The 22,384-nt window shown below is 42.4% G+C and overlaps 1 protein-coding gene across 2 annotated transcripts in view; it reads right to left on the reverse strand.

Moving 5' to 3' along the window:
- The window catches only part of LOC127010339 (glucose dehydrogenase [FAD, quinone]-like), a 99,791-nt gene that overhangs the window by 50,471 nt on the left and 26,936 nt on the right, over nt 1-22,384 (reverse strand). Inside the window, exons 2-3 of one of the 2 annotated variants that reach the window (XM_050884270.1) lie at nt 12,019-12,127; nt 10,718-10,930 (exon numbers count right to left, since the gene is read on the reverse strand). The gene's annotated coding sequence lies outside the window, so the exon portion shown is untranslated. Of the gene's footprint in view, nt 1-270; nt 329-10,717; nt 10,931-12,018; nt 12,128-22,384 lie in introns of those variants that run through there. The other variant, XM_050884271.1, reaches the window with a different exon arrangement.

Consider the following 22,384-nt stretch of genomic DNA (forward strand, 5'->3'; position numbering starts at 1 on the left):
TGATTGGCTAATTGACTGATTGATTGATTGATTGGTTAGTTGACTAGCTGACTGATTATTTGACCGGTTAATTAATTGATTCATAGGTTTATTGATTGATGAATTGATTAACTGGCTGATTTGATCATAAAAACATGACACCTATAGGCAGCTAAGATTGAAAAGCACCAAAGAAAAAGAAAATATAACACAACCAAAAATCAAACGTTAAAAGCTAAAAAGAAGAAAATAATAATCGGGACGTTGAAAACATTTAAAAACCAAACTTACCAACGCAGTCACAAAGCACCCAACGACTGACACAGCACTTCAACGACTCACAACCACGACCACGACTCTGAAAGGACTGAGGACTCAAATATCACGCCTAGGAAAACAGACAAACAACCTTGGACACTCCCACAACCACCACCACCACCTCTATCACCATCATTACCTCCGCAACCCAGTGACTGCCTCTTAACGCCCATCCTTCCCACCATTATCGCTGCCGCCGCCTCCGTATACCGTCATAACACGCTCTAAATATCATATGAAGGGCCGTAGCTTCCCTTCCTCCGGTACACTTGCGTTGCGTCATTGCGTGAATCTGCGTTACCTGCCACCCGCCGATACCGTGAGTCTGTGGCGCTTCCTGCTGAGCTGAAGGAAGGGAGTGCTTAGGGAGGGATGTATGGAGTGTCGTAAAAGGATGTGGGTTGGGTGGAAGAAAGGAAGATAAGCCGTGTGAAGGATTTAAGAGGAAGAGAAGTGGGTCAGAAGAATAAAGAATGATAGAGTTTGAAGGTGAAGAAAGGAAGCAGAATACAGGAAAATAGTGTTTCAAGGTGAATAAAGGAAGAAAGAAGGAAGGAAGGGAGTGGGAAGAAGAGAAGAGAAACAGAGGAAACGAGAAGGCTATTTTTGAAGGGATAGAGGAAGAAAGACGGAAAGAGAATGTGAAGGGGGAAGAGAAATGGAGAAGCAAGGAAGAAGAAAAGAATCATTGAAGGGGAAAGGAAGGAAGAAAGAAAGAAAGACAGTTAAGGTGTGGAAGCATGAAATACAGAAACACCTCAAAGGAAGAAAGTGATTGAAAGTGAGCGAAAGGAGTGCGCTTAAAATGGCTTAAGGGGGAAGAGGAGTACCAAGAAATATGTCTAAATGGTATGTGATATTTTGATAGGTGGAATATGGAGTGTGCTTAAAGTGTTTGAAGATAGTTATGAAGAGTATTGGAGTAATGGAAGGGAGTGCTAAACGGATAGACTGGAATGGAGTAAGGTGAGCGTGGGAGAAAGGAGAGGCATTTTTTTTACAGCTAAGGAAAGTTCAAGGGCGTAAAGAAAAAACAAAAAGCCCGCTACTTACTGCTCCTGAATAGAGGTCAAAGGAGTGTCCAAAAAGGAGAGGTGAAAGAAATGAAAGAAAATGAAAAGAGGTGGAGAAATAGAGGAAGGGAGTGTCTTAAAGTATAGAGTATGGTTATGTTACGTGTCTGTGGGTAGAGAGGAGGTGGAGCAGGGAAGCGGTGTCAATGAGAATATATGGTCTGGTAAGCTTGAGTGACGATATTAATGTGTGGAAACTTGCGTTGGCTAAGACATATATAGTAGATGGGAAAAGGGAAAGGAAAGTACTGGTATAGAGGGGATGGTGGCGGTGGTGGTGGTGGTGGTGGTAGTAGTAGTAGTAGTAGGAGGAGGAGGAGGAAAAGAAAAAAAATAAGAAGAAAATGAACTGGAAAAACACAGACAACAGCAGCAACAACAAAACCACCAAACCACCAAAAAACACCAAAAAAAACAACACTAACAACACCGTCACACCACCCCACCACCATCACCCCCACCATCCCTCCACCATCCCCACCACCACCACCAAGAGTAAGAAGGAAGGAAGTCACAGAAGGAAGCCTTGAGGAGTGCCCGCGTCTTTCCGTATCACTCCTGCACTGATTTTGGCGCGTCAGAGAGAGAGAGAGAGAGAGAGAGAGAGAGAGAGAGAGAGAGAGAGAGAGAGAGAGAGAGAGAGAGAGAGAGAGAGAGAGAGAGAGAGAGAGAGAGAGAGAGAGATTTTACATTGGGCAGGTTTACATTGGAACAGAGCAGGTAGGAAGGTAAGGTAAGGTAAGGTAAGGTAAGGTAAGGTAAGGTAAGGGAGAGGGAGAAAAGGTGAAAAATGAAAGAGAAAGGGTGGAAGAAGGAAAGAAGGAAGGAAAGAAAGAAAGAAGGAAGGAAGGAAAGAAAGAAAAAAAAAGACAGACAGACAGACAGACAAAGAAAAGAAAGAAAGAAAGAAAAGGACAAACAAAGAAAGAAAAAGAAAGAACGAATAAAGAAAGAAGAAAAGAAAGAAAAAACGTCATAAAGAAAAAGAAAGAAAGAAAGAAAAGGACAAACAAAGAAAGAAAAAGAAAGAACGAATAAAGAAAGAAGAAAAGAAAGAAAAAACGTCATAAAGAAAAAGAAAGAAAGAAAGAAAAAGACACATTACCACTAAATAGGGAAGTCTTTACAATACCTTTCCTTCCTCTTCCTGATATGAGCGACAGAGGAAGCATAACCATTGCACGGACCAATCCTACCACCACCCCAACCCCCACCACCACCACCATCACCACCACCATCACCACCGAATGTTTGTCAATGAAGCAAATGAACCCAAGGAGCAGGGTCGAGGGGCGGAGCGAGAGAGGGAAAGTGAGGGAAAGGTGAACTAGGAGGAGGAGGAGGAGGAGGAGGAGGAGACAAAGAAGTACAGATCAAGGAACGTATCAAGGGTACTGAAGAATGGGTGGATCAGGAAAGAGAGAGAGAGAGAGAGAGAGAGAGAGAGAGAGAGAGAGAGAGAGAGAGAGAGAGAGAGAGAGAGAGAGAGAGAGAGAGAGAGAGAGAGAGAGAGAGAGAGAGAGAGAGAGAGAGAGAGAAAGGTAAATCCTGGCGTAGCATAACATTTTGACACAAGTAAACTCATCTAGTAACAGTAAAGTAACATAAAGAAGCCGACAAAAAAATAAATAAACAAATAAATACATAAACAAACAATCAATCAAACAGAGGTCGGACGGTGTGTATATACGAGCAAGGTCAAGAGTATAGAGTCCTTCATATCCGGATCCGTTTCTCTATACAAGGGCAGACATCACCTCAGCATTCCTCCCCCACCTCCTCCTCCTCACTCCCTTTTCCTACACATCACTTCCTTACCTCTATCATGCATACCTATTTCAGCCGCAGATGATACCAAGATCGGAAGAGTAATTGAGTCGGATCGGGACGCTAGTATTCTCCAAGGTGAACTCAACAGATTGTATGACTGGGCGGATAAATGGCAGATGGAGTTCAATGTAGGGAAGTGCAGTATTCTGAGTGTAGGTAGGAACAACCCCTCACATAACTATTGCTTAAATGACACTCTCATAAGCAGGTCTGGGTGCGAGAGGGATTTAGGGGTCTTAGTGAGCTCTGATCTCCGTCCAAGGGCACAATGCATTCAAGCTAGAAATCGAGCTAATAGGGTACTGGGATTTATTTCAAGGAGCGTAAGCAACAGAAGCCCCGAAGTCTTCCTCAAACTATATTTAGCATTAGTTAGACCTCATCTTGACTATGCGGTTCAGTTCTGGTCACCTTACTATAGAATGGATATTAAAATGTTAGAATCGGTGCAGAGGAGGATGACTAAGATGATTCAGGGGTTGAGAAGCTTGCCATACGAGGAAAGACTCGAACAGTTAAACTTGCATTCTCTAGAAAGGCGAAGGGTGCGTGGAGACATGATCGAGGTTTATAAATGGATGAAGGGCTTTAATAAGGGAGACATTCATAAGGTTTTGTTGGTAAGAGAACCGGGTAGGACACGAAGTAATGGGTTTAAACTGGATAAATTCAGATTCAACAGGGACATAGGCAAAAATTGGTTTACTAACAGGGTGGTGGATGAGTGGAATAGGCTTAGCAGTCATGTGGTGAGTGCCAATACAATTGTCACATTCAAAAATAGACTAGATAAATTCATGGACAGCGATATTAGGTGGGGTTAGATACACGGGAGCTTAGGGTCAAAGGAGCTGTCTCGTACAGGCCTACCGGCCTCTTGTAGACTCCTGCGTTCTTATGTTCTTATGTAAGGGAAGGTGAAGGGTGAGGAGGGGAGGAAGTTGGAGAGGAAGGATAAGAAAATGGACATAAATAAAGGAAGATAAGTTTCCGTCGCATGGGAGGGAGGGATGGTAAAGGAAGGGAAGGTGAGGGGTGAGGAGGGGAGGAAGTTGGAGAGGAAGGATTAGAAAACGGACATAAATAAAGGAAGATAGATTAGAGTCGCATGGGAGGGAGGGATGGTGAAGGAAGGGATGGTGAGGGGTGAGGAGGGGAGGAAGTTGGAGAGGAAGGATTAGAAAACGGACATAAATAAAGGAAGATAGATTAGAGTCGCATGGGAGTGAGGGATGGTGAAGGAAGGGAAGGTGAGGGGTGAGGAGGGGAGGAAGTTGGAGAGGAAGGATTAGAAAACGGACATAAATAAAGGAAGATAGATTAGAGTCGCATGGGAGTGAGGGATGGTGAAGGAAGGGAAGGTGAGGGGTGAGGAGGGGAGGAAGTTGGAGAGGAAGAATAAGAAAACGGACGTAAATAAAGGATGATAGGACAGGTAGATGCGTTTAATTTAGAAGACGAGAAAGATAGGAGTAAGATTCGGGGGTAGCTACTCTATAATATTAAATGATTTGTTAAAAGGGTGATACAGAAGGGTAAACACGCGCATACAATTGAATGAAGATTACGATATCATTATTAACATTACATAATTTACAGGCTTGGCAGTATGGAGTATGCATCTCATGTGTGGGGGGGGAGGGTCCACTCACACAGCTCTCCTTGACAGAGTGGAGTCTAAGGCTCTTCGTCTCATCAGCTCTCCTCCTCATACTGATAGTCTTCTACCTCTTAAATTCCGCCGCCATGTTGCCTCTCTTTCTATCTTCTGTCGATATTTCCACGCTGACTGGTCTTCTGAACTTGCTAACTGCATGCATCCCCCCCTCCCGCGGCCCCGCTGTACACGACTTTCTACTCATGCTCATTCCTATACTGCCCAAACCCCTTATGCAAGAGTCAACCATCATCTTCACTCTTTCATCCCTCACGCTGGTAAACTCTGGAACAATTTTCCTTCATCTGTATTAAAAGGAGGGTATCAGGGCACCTCTCCTCCCGAAATTGACCTCTCATTTTGGACACTCCTTTGACCTCTATTCAGGAGCAGTAAGTAGCGGGCTTTTTTTTTCTTTACGCCCTTGAACTGTCTCCTTAGCTGTAGAAAAAAAATGTTGACAGTGCCAGTGCGATAGATACATTCAAGAAGAGTTTAGATAAATTTATGAATAGTGAGGTAGGTGGGGTTAGGCTTACAGGAGCTGCCTTGTACAGAACTACCAGCCTCCTGAAGACTCCTTACGTTCTTATGTTGCGTAGGAAAAAAATGGACCGAAGAGGAGTCGGTTGAAAGTCAAGGTCAGGACGAACGTTGCCCTTCGAGGGGGATTTCCACCTTTCTCCAGACATTTTTTTTTTTTTTTTTGGCGGGGGGGTGCGGCAGTCAAGATGGCGGGGCAATTATCTCCAGACAGGTAGGAGGAGGAGAAGGAGGAGGAGGGGGAGGAGGAGGAGGAGGAGGAGGTGGAGGTCAAGAACAAGGACGAGAAGGACGAGGACAAGGGCGAGGACGAAGAGGAGGAGGAGGAGGAGGAGGAGAATGAAAATTGAGAGGAAAATTAATGGTTACGTCGAGGAAAGAAGGAGGAGGAGGAGGAGGAGGAGGAGGAGGAGGAGGGTTGCACACGGACCAGCCTTGAGGAGAAAGTAATGAGAAGATAAGCATAGCGATGGAGGAAGAGGAAACATGGAAACAAGAAAAAGCAGGCAACGGAAATGCAAGGTGGTGGTGATGGGGGTAGCGGTGATGATGGTGATGATGCTGTTAATAGTGGTAGTGGCGGAGCGGGGGTGAATAAAAAGAAAACTTAACACTTACGTCGGTATTATGAGACACACTCGCTTCTCACATCAGCCATTTCTACAGGCCAAAGAGGGGGTCAGTCGGGTTCTAATGAAAGTTTCTTTAGGTTCACGGCACAGAAGAAGGGTCAGCCTACCACCAGGGTCATAAAACTACTCCTGGAAATGCCCACAACTCCTACGAAAGCCTTGTCAAATATGTGTTTTTAGGTTCACGGTACAGAAGAAGGGTCAGCCTACCACCAGGGTCATAAAACTACTCCTGGAAATGCCCACAACTCCTACGAAAGCCTTGTCAAATATGTGTTTTTAGGTTCACGGTACAGAAGAAGGGTCAGACTACCACCAGGGTCATAAAACTACTCCTGGAAATGACCACAACTCCTACGAAAGCCTTGTCAAATATGTGTTTTTAGGTTCACGGTACAGAAGAAGGGTCAGACTACCACCAGGGTCATAAAACTACTCCTGGAAATGCCCACAACTCCTACGAAAGCCTTGTCAAATATGTGTTCTTGGGCGGCGAAATGTCTTATAATACGACTCTAAGTTACGCCACCAAAAAGCAAGGCCAAAACATCTCAATCCAGCCACTCCCAAGGACGTTTAAATTAAGCATCCATGACTCCTCCCGGCCCTCAGCTACCTTCTTGACCTTGACCTAATGACCAAGAGGGGTGAGCGAAGACTTAAAGGTTGGTACTGTCAGATGCTCCCACCCCTCACACCAACTATTTCCAAAGTCCAAAAAGGAGATTAATAAAATTCTGATGAGTGTTCTTTTAGGTTCACGGTACAGAAGAAGGCTCAGACTACCACCAGGGTCATAAAAGAACCCCTGGAAATGACCTACACTCCCACAAAAGACTAGTAAATTACGTGTTCTTGGGCGCAGAAATGTTTCAAAATATGGCCGAAAGCTCCGCGGGGCCCTACTCCCCTTGGTGGTGGTGGTGGTGGGAGGGTGTCAAAATTCTAGGGACATTGAACGCCACACACAAAACACCTCAGCGCCACCTCCATTCTCTCTCTTCACCTCTTTCCTTCTCTCCCTCTCCTCCCTCCTCTCCTCTGTTTTCTCTCTCATTTCCTTTATTTCTTCTCCTCTTCGTCCTTAATTCTTTTCTTTTCTCTCGCTTCTCTCTTTCGCATTCCATTTACCTCTTCTTCGCATCATGATCTCCTCCTCCTCCTCCTCCTCCTCCTCCTCCTCCTCCTCCTCCTCCTCCTCCTCCATCCCTCCTTCCCTATGCAGCTAATAACAGACAGCAACGAAATGACTAAGGAGAATTATAATCCGTGAAAGTAATTGCATACACACACACTTACATACGCACACACAAACGCACACACCTACATACGTACACACACACCTTGGCATATATAATTTTCTGCTGAGTTGGCAAAGGGAATAGACTAAGGCCACACACACACACACACACACACACACACACACACACACACACACACCATCTATTTAACCATACTCACAATTACGTACATACATACATACATACATACATACATACACAAATACACTTACAGACATACACACTACCCAAGTATACATACCCATTACAAACTTACACACACACACACACACACACACACACACACACACACACAACAACAACAACAACAAAAATGCCACCAACAAAAGCAAGCAAAACAAGAAAAAGGAAAAAAAAGAAGAACAAAAAAAAAAAAAACTGTAGCGTGCGTAATGTGGTGACCGCGAGGACCCAGGTTCGAGCCCCACTTAAGGACATTGACATTTTTTAACCATTGCTGAGTGGCGGAAAATTACCCACATTCTCTCCTCCCGAAATCGACCTATCTTTCGGTCACTCATCTGAACTCTTCTGTAGGAGCAGCGAGTAGCGGGCTTTTTTTTTTTTCATTATTGCTTCGTTGTTGTTGTTTTTTGCCCTTGAGCTGTTTCCTTTGCTGTAAAAAAAAGTATAAAAAAAAAATTCTGCCCAGATCTGTAATCACTCTCCGGTCAAGAGGAGCACCGGGGAGGGGGTGGGGGGGGGGGCAGCATGGGCCAAATAAGAGTCATGCATCACGGCACCACTATAAAAAAAATCCGCCTGCGCCACTAACGGAATAGGGTCGTCCATGCAGGAGGCCCCTTAAGTGATCCTACCGGCGCTAGACCCATTTCAAGTCTCTCTCTCTCTCTCTCTCTCTCTCTCTCTCTCTCTCTCTCTCTCTCTCTCTCTCTCTCTCTCTCTCTCTCTCTCTCTCTCTCTCTCTCTCATAAGAACATAAGAACATAAGAACGCAGGAGTCTGCAAGAGGCCGGTAGGCCTGTACGAGGCAGCTCCTTTGACCCTAAGTTCCCGTGTATCTAACCCCACCTAATATCGCTGTCCATGAATTTATCTAGTCTATTTTTGAATGTGACAATTGTATTGGCACTCACCACATGACTGCTAAGCCTATTCCACTCATACACCACCCTGTTAGTAAACCAATTTTTGCCTATGTCCCTGTTGAATCTGAATTTATCCAGTTTAAACCCGTTACTTCGTGTCCTACCCGGTTCTTTTACCATCAAAACCTTATGAATGTCTCCCTTATTAAAGCCTCTCTCTCTCTCTCTCTCTCTCTCTCTCTCTCTCTCTCTCTCTCTCTCTCTCTCGTTTTTCTTTTTTCTTCATCTTTTTTTTTTTTTTTCACTTTTGTCAAAAAAAAACGAACTAAAATAAAAAAAGAACAAGAAGAACAAGAACAAGAAGAGGAAGTAAAGGAAGTAGATGAAAGAGAAGAGGTAGCAACAGCGATAGGAAACACGGAAGCTGGGGACACACACACACACACACACACACACACACACACACACACACACACACGCACGCACACAGTTTCACATCTCGGTAGAAAACAAAGAGCAAGGCCCATAAATATTCAGGGAACACCTCCCCTTCCTCCCCCTCCCCCCCCCCCCTTCTCCTCCGCCTCCTCCTCCCCTTCCCTCCTCCCCACCACCATGTCCTTCCGTGACGCAGCCCCCCCCTACCCACTTACCCCCTCTCCTCGTGTCACGCAGGCTGTACCCCCCCTCCCCCATACATACCCTTTCCTCTATATATTTCGTCTGTTGTTTTTATATCATTGTTGTTATCTATATAATTATTTATCGTTATCATTATCAGTTTTATTATTAGTGTTCTCATTATTGTTATTATTATTATTATTATTATTATTATTATTATTATTATTATTATTATTATTATTTCCTCCCTATTTTCTCTCCTTCCTCTTCTTATTGTTTTACTTTCCTTTTTATTTCATTCTCCTACTTCTAATTTTTCTTCCTCCTTTCTCTCTTTTTTCCTTCTTCATCTTTTAAATATTATTATTATTATTATTATTATTATTATTATTATTATTATTATTATTATTATTATTATTATTATTATTATTATTATTATTATTATTATTATTATTAACCCACCATTTTATTTCCTACCAAATACTGCATCACTAACCCTTACATATATATATTTTTTTAATCACAATCCCTCCACTTCATCCCTTCACCCTTGATTCCTATCTTATCCCCCACCTCTGACTTTTCCCCTCGCGCCCTTAATCCCCATCTGGCCTCCCCTTGCAACAGGCCTCCCCACCTTCCCTTCCCCAATGCATTCCCGTAACTCGATAACCACCCTACTTCTTCCCTTCCTCAACCTCTCCCCCACCGCATTCCCCTACTTCGATAACTGCCTACCACTGCTTCTTACCTACTTCGTTTATTTCCCCATCTGATCGTCCCTAATTCCGGTTCTTACCCTTCTCTCCACACCGCATTCTGACCACATTATTTCTTACCCACCTCGTTTCATTCTTCCTCTTCTCCTCCCTTACGACACGATTTATTACCCTTTGGCACCCACTCCCCCTCCATCCCCCTCTCTCTTTCCCTCTCTCTCCATTCAAAACTTCCTCCTCGCAGCAATAGATCAAGCGGGGGCGTCAATATTAATAGATAACTAATTGGAACGTCAAAAATAATGAGGATTTGAAAGGATGAGATAATGAGAGGAATATATACCATTGTGTGTGAATGTGTGTGTGTGTGGGGGGGGGGGGAGGGGGGGGAGCATGTGTGTGTGTGTGTGTGTGTGTGTGTGTGTGTGTGTGTGTGTGTGTGTGTGTGTGTTTTATGTATGGGGTGTAGTCTTGACGTGGATGGGATGGTTTATTGGGGGTAGGGGGGTTGGGGGGGTCAGGGGGGTTGGGGGAAGGTGTGATGTCCCCTTTTTTTGTCCTTATTCTGCGGTGACTGACCTCTCTTCCTCCTCCTCCTCCCCCTTTCTTTCTCTCCCCTTTCCCTCCTCCTCCCTCCACTCTATAATTACTTTCCCTTCCTTCCTCACCAACCTTCCCCTTCTCCCTCCCCTCCCCAGTATTTCTTTACATTACACGTACACACGAAAACACGAGCAACCTATAAACCTTCCCCAACAATACTATTTCCTCCCCTTCACCCCTCTCCCCCCTTTTCCCTCTCCCCTCTTCTCCTCCGCCGCCGCCGCCTCCTCCTCCTCTCCACCTCTACACACTCTTACATCAGTCATCCCTATACACGAGATAATATATATGGTACACGATATTTTTTTGTTTTTTAATAGTAAATGTTTTGGAGAAAAGGAGAACAGGACAGATGTGGAGATGTTCGCATGTTCTGGCTCCTAGGAACTCACCTGTACCACTATTTCAGGTGTGTTGGTCCTGATGAGGGAGATGTTTTGTTTGGTTTGACTGTTGTTTTTGTTCTTCTCTTTCGTCTCTGTCGTTTGTGTCCGGGAAAATTGTACATCTGAGGCTTGCAAACTGTGTGTGTGTGTGTGTGTGTGTGTGTGTGTGTGTGTGTGTTGGAGTCTTCTTGGTCCAGCGGCAGACTGTCATGATGGCGTCTGCAAAAGGAGAAACACTGGATGAGCAAAAAGGAAAGAAAGAAAGAAAGAAAGGGAGAAAGAAAAAAGAAGACAGAGAAAAACAGAAAAAAGAAAGAAATAAAAAAATAAAAAAACAGAGAGAAAGAAAGAAAGAAAAGGAGAAAGAAAGTAAGAAAGAAAGAGAAAGAAACAAGGAAACAAAGAAAGAGAAAAACATAAAAGAGAAAGAAAGAAAAGAAAGAAAGAAAGAAAGAGAAAAACAGAAAAAAGAAAGAAAGAAAGAAAGTAAGAAATAGCGTCTGCAGGAGATGAACACTCGATAACCAAAAAAGGAAGTCAATGAGTAAATAAAAATAATAAATAAACAAGTATATATAAATGTGAATATTATCAAATTATCATCACATTACTGCAATAAGCTTTAGTTCCAACGTTACGGGACACTCTCTGATTTGTACTCTTATCGAACCTTATACAAACGCATTACAGAGCAGCAAGATTATCATTTATCACCACATTACAACGATAGGCTTTAGTTCTATTTTTAACCCATCCGCTACAATTGGCACAGATTTTGCCTTCACTGGTAGCCTATATAGTCGCAGGTCTTTCTCTGCCTCTGTGGTGGATAGTTGAGTGTTTCCCATGTGGTATTGGTGTGCTGGATATCCCCTCCCAATGTGCAGGACTTTACATTTTTCTCCATTGAATTGTAGCAGCCACTTATTGCTCCACTCCTGTAGTTTTGTGATGTCTTCTGGTAGGATATCCGCAGCCAAGGGGTTAACCTGTCCGCTGCGATTGGCACGGATTTAGCCTTTACTGGTAGCCTGGAAACATACACTCCCAGGTCTTTCTCTGCCTCTGTGGTGGCTAGTTGAGTGTTTCCCCTGTGGTATTTGTGTACTGGATATCCCCTCCCAATGTGCAGGACTTTACATTTTTCTCCATTGAATTGTAGCAGCCACTTATTGCTCCACTCCTGTAGCTTTGTGTTGTCTTCTGCATGGTAGGAAATCCGCAGCCAAGGGGTTAAGGTACTCCCGCCCATTTGTACTCATGACAGCACTAATACAGACGACCACCTGGACTATACGTATGCCTACCTGCCTGCCACTGGGGTGAAGCAAGGGCGAGGAGTCATCTCAGGCGTTGCGGCACCCTGCTGACGGCTCATCCCTCCCCTGGTGTGTCCTCCGATGGCCCTCCAGCTGCCTGTCGAACGAAAATGAGAGTTAGTGAGAGGATTTTTTTGTGTTTATTTTCTTCAGTATTAGAAGACAAACCAGAAACTACACAAAATCTAACAGTTCCGCGTCAGATGTTTCTCCTATACTTTGCATTTAGAATGTTTTTAAGAATTTCAATAATAGAGTCGTCGATCACTGGAATAGACTCCCACCGTCAGTAGTTAGCGCACAGAGTATTAATAGCTTCAAGTCTTTATTGGATAAGTACTTCAGGGATATAAGATTTTACTGACCCTTTTTCGTATGTTTCAGGCAGACTGCAGCACGACTACAACCTGAAGACATATTATTTTCCCCACAGCTTAGATCACCAGTAGAGTAAATTAAGGGTAGTAATTTCCTCTTATTTCTCTCTTTACTATAAAATTTCCATGTCCCTTTCATCTTTAAAGGCACATGGTGTTTTCTTCTAACTATTTCCTGCCGGCACGTTGGCGGTGGGAGAGGTGGGTGGGGAGGAGCCTTCATCTATTCTATCCTGTCCTACCACATGTATTCCTATGTATTCCTCCTCTGTACTCCTCTGTAAGAAGAAGTTGCCCTAAAAAGGATATCAAATTTATAGAGTTTTGATACTTCTTGAAACTCTTAAGTCGTAAGGAATTTTCACCACCCAGAGTTTTTGGTGTTAGAGAATACTTATTTTTGTTTGTTTTCGGTATAAGGAGACAAACCAGGAACCACGCAAAGTAAAACAATGCCGCGTCAGATGGTTCTCCTATACTAAAAAAAGTCACCAAAAATATATCAAATTCAGGAGTCATTTTGAGGCTTCCCTGAACAGTTTAACGTCGTAGAGAATTTTCACCAGCCGCAGATAACAAATTGGAACGTCAAAAATAATGAGGATTTGAAAGGATGAGATAATGAGAGGAATATATTTTAGTTTTCTGTCCAAATAATGTACGGATTAAGTACATTATTTGGACAGAAAACTAAAACCTCCCATATTAGTTAGAGGATGAGGCAGAGAGAAGCATTGGATATATTACAGCATATGGAAGAAAATGTTGATAAGGGAAACGAGGATGAAAAATACAAAAGAATAATAATTTTGATAACAATTATGATGCCATTAGTAGTAGTAGTAATAATAATAATAATAATAATAATAATAATAATAATAATAATAATAATAATAATAATAATAATAATAATAATAATAATAATAATAAATAACAATAATAGTAATAACAGTAACAACAATGAAAACAATAATAATAAAAGTAATAATGATAAAAAAATTGTTATGAAATCAACAGTTGCGTGTGTGTGTGTGTGTGTGTGTGTGTGTGTGTGTGTGAGCGTGCGCGCACCATATGTGTATCTTCTTCTATGGTTACAAAGACAAATGTGAATAAAGTGGAACGAATCATAAATCATGCAAGTTAAATTATTCTGATCTCTCTCTCTCTCTCTCTCTCATTATCTTTCCATCAATCTATCTATCTCCCAAACATAATATAACTCCTACTCCTTAATCAACCCATCACGCAAACACCTGAATAATCTACCTTTATCAACCCTCAATAAAACTAACACAAAGTAGAGACCTCAAACACCTGCCCAAGTGACCCTTTTATTTCTTTACCACACACTGTCACTGTCTCCCCTAAACGCCTATTCATACATTATCAGGACTCGGTAGCGGTCATTCGAGGGCAATAAACATGTCCCCGGCCACGTTAACAAGCCTACCTGTGGCGGGGAGGAACAGCAGGTGGCAGGGGAAACAGGTGTGAGCGAGGTACGGAGGGTGAAGAGAGGGCTACTGTGCTGGGAAGGTGAGAAAGATTTTTTGTTTTGTTTTTTGTTTTTGTTTTGCAGCAAAGGAAACAGGTGAAGGCGACATGATGAAGACAACACAACTCGCTAATTACCGCTACTATAAAATTAAGTATAGTGGAGTTGCACAAAAAAGAGGTCAATTTCGAGTGTAAATAAAGAGTTTAAAGAAAGGTAAGGAATGGAAAATAAAGGTTAAAAAAAAGTATTGAAATGGTTAAAGGAAAGGTAAGGAAAGGTAAAGGAAATGAGAGCAAATAGACAAAATAAAAAAATAGATAACCATGTGAGAAAAAAATATGATAAAGATAGTGGAAAGCTTAAAAGACGAGTGTGGAAATAGTGAGTGGAGAGAAAAGGGTTAAGAAGAAAGATACGAAAGAAGAAAATAATGGAGGGAAAAACGTTAGAATTAGAGAAAGAAAAGTGGTATACGGCAGCTGTGTGTGTGTGTGTGTGTGTGTGTGTGTGTGTGTGTGTGTGAGAAAGAGAGAGGGAGAAAACACACACACACACACATAATGAGAGAGAGAGAGAGAGAGAGAGAGAGAGAGAGAGAGAGAGAGAGAGAGAGAGAGAGAGAGAGAGAGAGAGAGAGAGAGAGAGAGAGAGAGAGAGAGAGAGAGAGAGAGAGAGAGAGAGAGAGAGAGAGAGAGAGAGAGAGAGAGAGAGAGAGAGAGAGTGTGGTGGTAGACTATTGTAGCACACCAAACGTCAACACCAGAAGTTTGTGAAAATTACAGGTTGTGCAAAGGACACGTTTTGTTTGTTTACCTTGCTTCTATATTATGCAGGTGAGGCGAAGCGGCAAAAACAAACAGGTGTGCCGACGCAGAGGACGAGGAAAAACCGACTGGGAAACAAGCGAGAGTGGAAATGTTTAAGGTTTTCAAGCTGTTGGAAAAATTGCAGATAAGAAAGACGAAGTGAAAACGAGGGAGAGTGAGAGTTTTGTGTTTTTGCAGATGGTGGAAGAAATACAGAAGAGAAGGAAGAAATTAAAAGAAGTTTGAGTGAGAGTTTTAGCGATTTTAAGATGCAGGAATAGATACAAATGTTACGATAAAATTAATACGAGGGAGAGTGAGTATTTTATGTTTTCGAAGATGTTGGAGGAGATACAGAAGAGAAGGAAGAAATTAAAAGGAGTTTGAGTGAGAATTTTAGCGATTTTAAGATGCAGGAATAGATACAAATGTTACAATAAAATTAAAACGAGGGAGAGTGAGTATTTTATGTTTTCGAAGATGTTGGAGGAGATACAGAAGAGAAGGAAGAAATTAAAAGGAGTTTGAGTGAGAATTTTAGCGATTTTAAGATGCAGGAATAGATACAAATGTTACGATGAAATTAAAACGAGGGAGAGTGAGTATATTATGTTTTCGAAGATGTTGGAGGAGATACAGAAGAGAAGGAAGAAATTAAAAGGAGTTTGAGTGAGAGTTTTAGCGATTTTAAGATGCAGGAATAGATACAAATGTTACGATGAAATTAAAACGAGGGAGAGTGAGTATTTTATGTTTTCGAAGATGTTGGAAGAATAAAAGAGAAGGAATTAAAAGAAGTTTGAGTGAGAATTTTAGCGATTTTAAGATGCAGGAATAGATACAAATGTTACGATAAAATTAATACGAGGGAGAGTGAGTATTTTATGTTTTCGAAGATGTTGGAGGAGATACAGAAGAGAAGGAAGAAATTAAAAGGAGTTTGAGTAAGAATTTTAGCGATTTTAAGATGCAGGAATAGATACAAATGTTGCGATGAAATTAATACGAGGGAGAGTGAGTATTTTATGTTTTCGAAGATGTTGGAGGAGATACAGAAGAGAAGGAAGAAATTAAAAGGAGTTTGAGTGAGAATTTAAGCGATTTTAAGATGCAAGAATAGATACAGATGTTACGATAAAATTAAAACGAGGGAGAGTGAGTATTTTATGTTTTCGAAGATGTTGGAAGAATAAAAGAGAAGGAAGGAGTTAAAAGAAGTTTGAGTGAGAATTTTAGCGTTTTTTAGATGCAGGAATAGATACAGACGTTACGATAAAATTAAAACGAGGGAGAGTGAGTATATTATGTTTTCGAAGATGTTGGAAGAATAAAAGAGAAGGAAGGAATTAAAAGAAGTTTGAGTGAGAATTTTAGCGATTTTAAGATGCAGGAATAGATACAGATGTTACGATGAAATTAAAACGAGTGAGAATGAGATTTCTTATTTTTTTATGGTGGAAGAAGTTCAATGGTTAGGAATCGAAAGTGAAAGCATAACGAAAAAGAAAAATATGGAGATTGATGAACCGTAGAAAATGTGATGACGTTGGGAGAGGGACGGAGAGAAAAGCGAAAAATAAATAGACAAAACAGATATGACAAGAGGAAAGGATAGGAAATGAGAAGTAAGAGAAAGAGATGAGACAACAAAACACAGTGAAGAGAGACAAGTGAAGAAGGAAAGAGATGAATAAAATAAATACAGGAAAAAAAGATCAGAGAAACGGAAACAAAGGAGGAGACAATGGAAATAAGATGAGGAAATGGGAAGTAAGAGAAAAAGATGAGACAACAAAACACATTGAAGAAGAAAAGAGATGAACAAAATAAATACAAGAAAAAAAGATCAGAGACACGGAAATAAAGGAGGAGACTCACACGAGGAAACCGCTAAAAAAAAAAAAAAAAACGGGTCAACCAAAGAAGGAAGGGAAAGAGAAACGAAGATGGAGAGAGAGAAGGAAAAAAAAACGAACACAGAAGAGACGAGGAGGATGAGAGGAGCAGATGAACGGTGATAAAAAGGCGACGCAGAAAGAACTAAGAAAAACGGGGATGAATATGGAGATGAAAAGACAAAATATAATGACAAAAAATAAACTGGAAAGAAAAGGAGAAAAAAATGGGAGAAAAATGGAGGTGAAGCTGCACAAAAAAAAACGCGAACAGAAACCTAATGAGCGAGCGAGAGAGAGAGAGAGAGAGAGAGAGAGAGAGAGAGAGAGAGAGAGAGAGAGAGAGAGAGAGAGAGAGAGAGAGAGACGTGTACGAATCACCAGCCCCCGAACAACACTTGCGTACGGGACCGCTGTAGATTAACTCTGCTTAATATTCTACTCCAGATAGCGACGATACCAGCTGTGGACGAGGCTGTTTGTATAGTGGCTGGCTTTTTTTTTTTTTTTTAATCAAGGGTATAGTACGCTTCTCTCTCTCTCTCTCTCTCTCTCTCTCTCTCTCTCTCTCTCTCTCTATCTCTCTATCTTTCTCCTCCTCTCTCCCACACACACAACACGATAATACAGCCCTGGAGAAGCGAACAATATATAAAATAAAGCAAAGTCAAGCAGTAGCAGGGTATGGCAGACTGGGGCAACGGTAGACTAGGGTAGCTAAGGAACCATTGGACAAGAGACAGCTTCAGGAGGTCTCGATGCACAGGGCGATGCTTTGTGTTGAGTCCAGCAAGGAGGAAGCAGCACATGGATAGACTGGTATAGCTATAGAGAACAAGGAGGGAAAAAGGGAGAGGTCGCTGCCCTCCCAGAAAAATTGGCGAAGTTTTGAGAGTGTAATTCCTGACTCTCTCAGTGGTCGTGACGGGTGATGGAAGCGAAGGGAGGAGAGGACGCAAAGGATAAGTAGTACTGAGCAGAAGAACAAGTGGAAAAAGAATAAGAAGAGAGTAGGAGGCGGATAGCGAGGAGGGTCAACAACACTACACACAAGTGGCAGCGCGGTTGAACAAAGAGAACAAGGATGAAATAAAAAATAAGTTATTGGACATATGAGCATGTGGAAAAGGGAAACAAGGAACAGAATGGAGATAGACTGTGGGTGAGCCGTAGAGACAAGGGTTACTGAAAAAAAAGTAGCATTGTGTAAAGGAACATGAGGAGAAGAAGGAGAGGAGAGATAGGGTGGAGAAAGATTGTGATATAGATGAAATATTGAAGAGAGGTTGCTGAAAAAAAAATGGAGACGAGGAGAAAAGAGGGGAGATAAAGAGGGATCAACGGGGACTTATGTTGAGAAACGGTACTGCTGAGGATGAACTACTAATGTTAGAAAGGAGAACACTGGGACAAGAGAGAACATGAGGGTAGTAATATGGAGGACAGAAATTACTAAGAAAAAAAAAGTAGCGTTGAGGTTACTGCATAAAAAGAAGTAGCGTTAGACAAAAGATGAAGATGCGAGAAAACGAGAGAAAGGAGGCAAAAAATAGGACAGAGAGAGACAGAGACAGAAACAAAGATAGACACAGACAGACAGACAGACAAAGAGACAGACATAAACAGAGATAGACACAGACAGACAGACAGACAGACAAATAGACAGACAGAAACAGAGATAGACACAGACAGACAGACAGACAAAGAGACAGACAGAAACAGAGATAGACACAGACAGACAGACAGACAAAGAGACAGACAGAAACAGAGATAGACACAGACAGACAGACAGACAAAGAGACAGACAGAAACAAAACAGAGATAGACACAGACAGACAGACAGACAAAGAGACAGACAGAAACAGAGATAAACACAGACACACAGACAGACAAAGAAAGAGACAGAGACAGAGAGAACAAGGGAGAGGTTCCTGCCCTCCCAGAAAAATTGGCGAGGTTTTGAGAGTGTAATTCCCGACCCTCTCAATGTTCGTGACGGGTGATGGACGAACTCTGTACTCTGGCTGAACGATTTTTTCTTGCGTAACAATGACGCCAAGGTAGGAAAATGTTGTAGTAGTAATCGCAGTAACAGCAGCAGAAGCAATAATAGAAGTTGTAGTAGTAGTAGTAATAGTAGTAGTAGTAGTAGTAATTGTTGTTGTTGCGGTGGTCGTGGGTGATGTAGCGACTTTGTGTGTTGACTCATTTCAGGTGTACAGGTGCTGGGGCGAGGCTGGTGTGGCCGGACTCAATAAACAGGGTAAGACACATCACGAACGAACGAACACACACACACACACACACACACACACACACACACACACACACACACACAGAGCAACATCACCAAACATCTACTAAGTGCATTTCGCAGTATCTAATCAAGGTTAGGCCTGAAGTCCCTATGGCAAAATGAGTGAATAAGGTCAAAGAAATTGTATTCGTGGTTAGATAAACGGGAAGGAATATGATCGTCAAGGGCAGTAACCTCTCCTTTGTTCTCTCTGTCTGTCTCTTTCTTTGTCTGTCTGTCTGTCTGTGTGTATCTCTGTTTCTGTCTGTCTCTTTGTCTGTCTGTCTGTCTGTCTGTCTGTGTCTATCTCGCTGAATATTATGTTGACACCGAATCAGACAATGGAATAGAAGCTAACACGTCAACAACCCAGACGAGCGAAATATCCTGAAACACTGGCATACTCTGGGAGAGATTAAAGTAAAAAAAAAGAAGAAAATCAACCCACAGAAGATATGGAGCAGGAGGCGATATTGTGAGATTAGAAAAATGGGAAGTGAAAATTCGGTTTTACATTGATGTATAATGAACTTTTAATAAACGAAGTGTAAACTGACAAGAGAGGTCGACCAAAAAAAACTTTTGAGATAACTAAAAACGATTGCAAAAATAATTAACTGAAAAAGAAAGCCGAGTACATAATAGCACTGTGCATGGCCTTCACGGATTACGAGAAGGCATCTGACTCTGTTAAAAACTCAGAAGTCACGTAGGCACTCAGGAGGCGGGGCGGAGTGAAACTGTACATAAAGGTGTTGTAAGTTTTATGGAGAGATCTCAATAATAACTGTCGTGAGATCTCTCCATAAAACTTACACCTTTATGTACCGTTTCACTCCGCCTCCGCTCCTTAAAAAATATGATAAACTTTTATATAAGAAAGGTGACACAAAATCTCTAAAATATCCATGGCTTATTTAGAGGAGGTGTTAAAGAAATTTGATTGAAATAACACAGCAATCAGATTAGAGGGCAAATACCTTAACAGTCTTAATTCGCAGACGATATAATCTAACTAAATGGGTTTGAGGAAAGCTTACAAAGTGTCTTACCCTGTTTACTGAGTACAGCCACACCAGCCTCGCCTCACCACCTGTACAGCTGAAATGAGTCATCCCACAAAGCCGCTACAGCACCCACGATTACAGCAACAACAACAATTACTACTACTACTACTACTACTACTATTACTACTACTACTACTATTACTACTACTACTACTATTACTACTACAACAACTTCTATTACTGCTTTCTTTTTTCAAGGAACCACATCGAGAATATGAAAGTAGGACTGAAGACTATTGAAGAAAACGAAGGTAATGTCTAAAAATAAGCTGGCAGGATAACAAACGATGATAGGAAGCGAAGTACCTGAATAAGTAGATGAACATACACACACACACACACACACACAGAAACGCAGCTGCCGTATACCACTTTTGTTTCTAATTTCAACTTTTTCCCTCCATTTTTTTCTTCTTTCGTATCTTTCTTCTTAGCCCCCCCCCCCCCACCCACCCACACACACACACACACACACTCACACACACACAGGAGAATCAATTAGCAGAATCCCAGGCAACAGAAAATAAATCTGAAGGAAAATTATTATGGGATGGAATGCTGTTTTGAAGGCTTAAGATTTAGGCAGAAATGAAAAGGCCAATTCTAGAACGCTCAAACCCTCAATGACGAAGGCAACTATACAAGAAAGGGCGTCACATGTTGAAAAATTGATGTAGACAAAAACCTGGAAATCTATGAAAAATGACTTAGGCGATTATTTTAAGAGGATGACCATTTGCTACTTTTCGGACCATTAGATAATTAATCAAAAGTAAAGATGGAGGCAAACGCTATAGGGCTGTATTTTAAGACACCATCGCTTCTCCTATCAACTATTTCTAAAGGTCAAAGAGGGGATCAATCGGGTTTTCAGGAGTGTTTTTTAAGGTTCATGGCACAGAAGAAGGGTCAAACTACCACCAGGGTCATAAAACTACCTCTGGAAAGGCCTACAGCTCCTACGAAAGCCATGTCAAATATGTGAACTTGGGCGGCAAAATGTTTTAAAATACGACCCAAAGCTCCGCGGTAAATCTGGGTTGCTTCGAAATCGGCCGTTGAGGAGAAGGAGGAGAAGGAGGAAGAAGAAGAAAGGTTAAACAAGAGTCACTGGAGTCCGTGAGAAGGCAGGGAGAAGGGCGGAAGAACACACGAGAGGACGGCAACGTTGTCAAATTATCGTACTTAAAACATCGCGATTATCAGTTCCAGGCCCCGAAACTTTCCTACCCACACAGATAACGAAATTCCAGTTAAAGTTCTCGTTAAAATCATAACTCATTGGTGTCTGTTATCGAACGCTGTGAGTCAGAACCCGGAAAATACGATGTGCTGAGTGGCTGAGTGCGATAATTTGGTGACGCTGGAGGACGGGTTGGGAAGAGTCAGGAACCCTAGGACGTTCAGTAAGCCTGTCTGGGTGTGTGCGTGTCCCAACAGGTGGCGGGCCGTCAGCGGGTGATATATGTACCACTTGCAGGGAGGCACGACGCTACCGCACTCCCGCTGACACCAACACCACCAGCATCCGCAGCGAGGACCGGGCACGTGATGGGCCTAACAAAGCGTAAATTTGGTGTGTCTAGTCACGGTGTCATCCACGGCAGGGTCCACGGCGCCCATTCATCATCGCGACTTCGGGGACGTGGAAGAGCCGTCGCGGGGGGTTCTGCGCATGCGTGACGCTCCTTGGCTCTATGTTAAGGCCAGGCCAGCTTGGATGAGGAGCAGTGGTGATCAGAACACTCCCAGGACAACACGTAAGGAAGGCACCTCGCCCCGCAGTACAGCGCCACGCCCATTCACCGATCATGGCGCTGCTACACCCCAACGTTACCATATTATCGTACTCAGAGCATAGTATTTACCGGTTTTTGACGCCTAACTATTGCCGAGAAACATCAGCAATTAACTATTTTAACGATAAATGTAAATGAATCTAGTTACTGGGGCCCAGGAGACAGTTTTGGGGTCGGAAGTTGGTAAATATATGATGTTGAGTACGATAATCGTTGCTACGCCCCCCACGCTGATCCTTCCTCTTTGTATAATTCAGCCACGCCCCTTCCTTCGAGCTTTCCTTCCTGTATCCTAGAGCCATGTCCCTATTGTTGGTATTTCCTTCCTTCCTTCATAACACAGCCACAACCCTTCCTTTGAGCCTTCCTTCCTGTATCCTAAAGCCATGTCCCTAGTGTTGGTATTTCCTTCCTTCCTTCATAACACAGCCACAACCCTTCCTTTGAGCCTTCCTTCCTTCCTTTACAGCAGTCACATCCCTATACTTGACTCTTCCTTTCTTTCCTCCCTTATTTCCTTCCTTCCTTCCTTCCGGCCTCTCTTTCTTCCTTCCTTCCCTTCTTCCATCCTTCCTTCCTGCCTCCCATTCTTCATTTCTTCCTTCCCGCACAC

This window comes from Eriocheir sinensis, chromosome 43 (assembly GCF_024679095.1).
Source record: "Eriocheir sinensis breed Jianghai 21 chromosome 43, ASM2467909v1, whole genome shotgun sequence".
In the NCBI taxonomy this organism is placed as follows: Eukaryota; Metazoa; Arthropoda; class Malacostraca; order Decapoda; family Varunidae; genus Eriocheir; species Eriocheir sinensis.